A 6,000-nucleotide genomic window follows, 5' to 3' on the forward strand; every position below is an offset into this window, starting at 1 on the left:
AGTCTATTCTTGTGATAAAAACAAGTTCAGTAAATCTAAATATGGGTCCTAACTGTCATGGCTTTTATTTCTGAAGAAGGTTATTGGCAATATAATGATGGCTGAACTAATTCTCAGTGCTTTGTGAATATCTGTAGAATGTGTATCAAGTATAAAATTATTTCTTTTTGAATTGACATGGAAGACTGCTGGCATATTTAGGTCATTCATATACTTCTTCAGTATTTTATACTTGCAATACCTTGTTTCATTTTGTCAGTTATTGTGGTGCTTCTTGTACCTTGTACCTTGATTGTTTTTCAAAGTTTTTCAAAATTTCTGCAGTGTTAAGAGAGCAATACTTGTCAAACTGAAATAAATCTGAAACAACTATTTATCCTTTCTTGTATAAGGTGATTAGAGAGTCTTTTGAAAGAGCATTTATATAGGAGATAGAAGTTACTCACTTGGAAACCTTTGCTGTCTACTTTCAGACACAATAAAATAATATTCTGCATTTTTTCTTCTCCAACCTGTCTCCTCTAATTTCTTGAGATTAATTATGCTTGTCTCTTTCTAAAAGTTGTTAGTTAATTATTTGTTTTATTTTCAAGTCTAGGTAATACACATTGTGGACAGTACACTTGGCTGCCTTTCTTGACAAGCCTGGAATTTTGTTCAAGGCTCTATTTAGAACAGAACAGCACAGCACAGAACAGAATAGAACAGAACAAAACAGAACAGAACACAGCAGTTGGAAGGAACCTACAAAGCTCATCCAGCCCAACTGCCTGACCCCTTCAAGGCTAACCAAAAGTTAAAGCATATCCAAATGCGTCTTGAAGACTGACAGGCACGGCACATCAACCACCTCACCAGGAAACCTGTTCCAGCGTTAGACCACCATTACAGGATTTTTTTTTTTTTTCCCCAATGTTCAGTCTGAACATCCACTGGTGCAGCTTTGTGCCATTCCCACGCATCCTGTCATCGAATGTCAGGAAGAAGAGACCACCACCTCTCTCTCCACTTCCCCTCCTTAGGAAGTTGTATAGAGGCTTGAAACAAATAAGTAAAGAAATACCTTCAATTTTATATGTGTGTAACTAAAAGCAGAACTTGAGATTTGCCCTGTACACTTCAAATGAAATACTTTATTTAATTTTCTTGCTTTAAATACTCTTAATAAATTACATTAAAATTATTGTGTATACTCCTTTAGCGTCTAAAAGCTTGCTAATGTGTGATTGAACGCTTGACCCCTTTGTAAAATCATACCTCCTGAAATTCTTGCACTAAAGATATTACAGTTGAAAACTAAGGTAGGGACAACATTTCCTTTGAAAATATTGATCTGTGAAAACATATTTTGGAGTTAATTTTCAAGAATTGTCAAAGGATCTTCATAATTTTTAATTTTTAGGAAAATTTTTCATTTTAAAATGTATTTTATAAACAAATATTATTTTCTGTTGCTCTTATTTTAGGATTCAGACTTTGAAATTGTTTTTGTTTTTATTTTGATTTGTTTTTCATGATATGCACTCTTTACATTAATCTGAAAGTTAATAAAAGAGTATATATTAGAAAATTTTCCAATATTCATTTACTTCAGCATATTTTCCCTTTCAAAGTTTGTGTTAATTCATTTTCTTTGTTTTCCCTTCTATCAGAACTTAGTCCTTTCATTCCTTTTTTCAGATTCCTGGTAAAACTTAACTTTTAAGTGAAGTGAAGTGTGAAGTGTGAAGACACACAGTGAAGTGTGTCTATACCTCCACTACTTCTGTGTTGATTTTTTTTTTCATTTTTTTTTCATTCCAATTTAGACAGCACAATTTGCATCTGAGCACAGAATTAGTCAGTTTAAGTTAATGGTGGCTTTTTGGTGGCTTTTAAATTAATTTGTGGCTTTTTATAATATTAATGATATGACCAATCTGTCTCCTTAATGCTGGTTTGGATTTACAAGTTTTTATGATATTATCTGAAGAAAGAGGAATATAAAAAACTGTGGGTTCTTATGTTGGATTTTAAAACCTCCAGCAACTTTGGACTCATGGAGAGAATACAGAAGCAAGGAAGACTACAGCTAAATGTATTTGGAATGCATATTTTAATTTCTTCCAAGAAATTTAGTAAACAAATATTTGTTTGTTTGTTTGTTTTCAACTTGTGTTGGTTATCTTTTTAATTACTGTTATCTTTTCTTTAACAAAATCTTTTATTTTTTCAAATGAGAAAAGCTTTGGGGAAAATGATAGGAAAATGTTATTGTAAAAATATTGTGTTTTTCCTGCTTTTACAGTACAGATAACCTCATATATATTATGGTTTCATGTACACCTTGCTCAATCTTTACTGTATATCCTCTGCCTTAGCTGCTTTATCTACAATTTGTACATCCTCTTTCTTGCTCTACATTTATCTTTTTAGCTTTCATGCATTGGTTTATACTGGGCTGAGAAGAAATTGAACCATATTACTTGCTATAAGTGTAGGTTTTCAGTTAGTGCTCACAATATAACTAAGAACTGTAACCAAGATGCTAAGAAACTTCTCAGAGATGGTTAGTAGTTTGCCTATCCTTTCAAAGTTAGACTGCTCACCAGAATCTGAATCAAGAAGGAATATTCTACAATTTTTTGTATGTTTGTATGGTTTTTTTCTTTTTTTTTTTCTTTTTTTTTCTCTGCCGTAGTCTTTACTTCTCTTGGATCATAAAAACACCTCCTTTAGAAACAAGAAAGCTTTTAAGTTTTCACATGGAGTTTGCTTGACTCAGAGAGAATGTTGTATGTTTTGCCCTCCTTTCTCCCCCTATCATTTTATTTAATGTATTCAGTTGGACTTTTGCTATGGGAAAAGGTCTGCAAGACTTACTTGCAGATTGTGTTTTTCACTTAACCTTTCAGTTTTTGTTTTCCCATTCATCCAAATAGTCCTTGAGAGTTTGCATACATTTTGAATGGTGATTCCTTATCTCTAATCAGAATCAAAGGTTTTGTGAAACCATACTGTTAAAACAATCTGATGTCCTCAGTTCTTATCCATGTTAGAAGTCAAAAACCTAGATTATATTTTGGACGTCAGTTTCATGCATCTTGAATAAAATCATTTTCTCTGAACTGTGACATAAACTGAGAGAGCATTCACACTGATGGTCTACAGTATGGTACCATTGTTCAGTAACCAGCATTAAAAATACTTACTAGGTACATAGATTTCATATGGGGAATTATAGAAATCTACTACTGAGCTAACCACCCTTGTCTCCCTTTAAAGTCTGTGGTGAGAAAAAGACAATTAACCTCAGCCTATACCATACACCTAAAATAAATCAGAAGAATATAAATGGAATCACAGGCTGAGATATAGCTAGCTGCAGAAATCTGACCTTCACTGAGATTAATTCCTACTCTAACTATCTTCAATATTGTATCAGTTTTATGTTAATGCAGATTTCAAGCATGGTCGAACCATTCAATTAATTCAAAGGGTGTTTATGTAGTGTAAAAGTTCTTAGATTATGGTAACCATACTATCACAAAGGTGAACATAGCTTCTCTCTTCTATTCCTCTAAAGGTAGTGTTAAAAGGCTGAACACCAGAAAAGTTTTGAACAGAACCACTCACTATTTTCATAAGATTTTAGTATTTACCCCTTTGAGATTTCCACTGCCGCCTCTTTCTAATACCCTTTAGGGTTTCTGCTGTGGCTGCTTGTTTCACCTGGAAGTATTCTGGCTCAGGCACCTCTGTGCTTTTGTGTTCTTTGAAAGCTGATCCCCAAAGAACTAGGTGCAGAGTCAGATCTAGTACAAAACCCCATTGCCTCTCATGTCAGAGCCCAGGCAAGCTTCCTTCAGGAAGGGTTGTGATACAAACAAACAAACAAAACAAAACAAAAACAAAACAAAATAAAATACAACAAAGCATCTAAGCCAAGAGAGATTTTCAAGAATACTGAAACACTGTTCAGCAGTTTTTGATGATTCCATTTGGTCAGTAATGAAGATATAGAGAGGTGCACTGACAGCATAGGGAATATCCAGGAACAAGATTACAGGTCTCCTGAGTCATCACTCGGTTATTTGTTGACTAAACTGTGATGCTTCTCTGAAGCAGCATAATTAGAGACTGTCATGACATGTACTTTTAAAATATAAAGTTGAAAATACTAAGCTAAATTCTATTTGTGTATATATATATATTTAATTTCATTTCATTTATTACCAGGATACACATTCATAAATTAGCATTTTCCCCTCTAACACTGTTTTTCGTAGCAGTCTTCAGTAATTTGAAAACCAAGAGAAATGGAAAGAAAATCCACTACTCTTCATTGGTGAATTTATAGACCAGAGAATATAATAAGTATTTCAGGTTAGGATATTTACTGTTTTATCCAGTACTTTTCATGAGGCTTTTAAAGATAAATATCCATTTTAAAATATCACTTCCATCCCCATCTATATTATATAAGGTGATATAAAACCAACATCTAATTCTAAAACTCTGTGGAAATAAATGGTGAAAAATCTTATGAAGTGCGTTAAAATAAAAACTAGTACATTGGTACTAGATATCAGGCTATTCTTGTAAGTAGAACTTGTGACTTTGATGTCTCCAACAGATTGTTATGTAAGTATGTAAATGCATGCATAAACATATGCGATTTCATATACATGTAAAATATTCTGACAGTCTGATATTGTTCTACAAAATTTGAGGATACCTATGATTTTAATGTTAGCTTATGTACTTAGAAGTGAAAAGACTTGCTTTTTTACTATTATTTTTTATTTTTGAATGATAAAACTGTTCTCTTGGTGAACCATATTTCACTGGGACACCAATTATACTATGCATACTATATATTATGCTGTGTAGTTACACTATAAATAGCTACATTATATGGACATATGCTTAAAACCCTTATCCTGGGCAAAACCCAGGTGATATTTTGTTAGTATTTTTATCAGGTGTTCTGATTGTCAGATATTAAAAAGAAATGCATTTGTAAGCATAAGTTTTCTAACTGATTTCCACTTTTTTTCAGTTATTTAGTGTAGTTGCAGAAATGCAAGAAGTATACGTGCTGTGCACAACTGATGAATGTGTCTGTATGCTGTTGTTCTCCAGACAAAGAAAGGTCAGAAATGCCAAGTGAAAAGGAATAGTCTCACTTCATCCATAACTACACTTGAAAACCAGACATAGGTAACTGCAAAAGGTTTAATATTCAAGCATACAAAAATAAATAAATAAATAAATAAAAATAAATATATTAAGTATATTAAAAGTCTCTCTTTAAAAATACAGAAGATTAAATTTATAATAATTTCCCATTTATTTGTTACAGGGTTTACATTCTTTTCCTTATATCCAAAAGCCTTTAGGATAAATAGCAGTAATGCACATTGCTATCTGTCAGATTTTTTCCTGTAATTTTTTCCAGATTTTCTAAATTTAATAATCTCACTAATATCAAACAAAAAAAAAAGACTTTCTACAGTCAGAAAACGAAGGCAAATTTAAGGCTGAGCTCTTAGTACAAGAGGGCTTAGACTATCTTACTCCTATCTACACTAACATTACAGGAGAAAAGACAGAGGGAATATTTCCTAGGGTGTCCAAACTAGAGTGTTTGTGTCACACCTTTATACTGTGGCACACAGTAACCATTGCTATTGTGTTAACAACACATATCTGTAGTCTCCAGCTGCTTTTTTTTTTTTTTTTTTTGCCAAACAGAGACAAGATTCATATTTGTTCTTGATTTTAATCATCTCCATACTTTTTTTCCTTCTCCTAATCACTTCCTACTTGACAAGATGGATTTTTTTCACCTTCCCCAGATTAAGAGTAACTTGAGGTAGGAGCAATATGGTTGAAGAAACATAAGCCTTTCTTTTTAGATTGTTGCGTAGAAAAAGAGGACTATCAGATCAAAAAAGCTATCATATTATTCATATATTCATATTTGAATGTCATGCACATTTCTTAAATAGACACATG

Source organism: Anser brachyrhynchus, assembly GCF_964034855.1.
Source record: "Anser brachyrhynchus genome assembly, chromosome: 1".
In the NCBI taxonomy this organism is placed as follows: Eukaryota; Metazoa; Chordata; class Aves; order Anseriformes; family Anatidae; genus Anser; species Anser brachyrhynchus.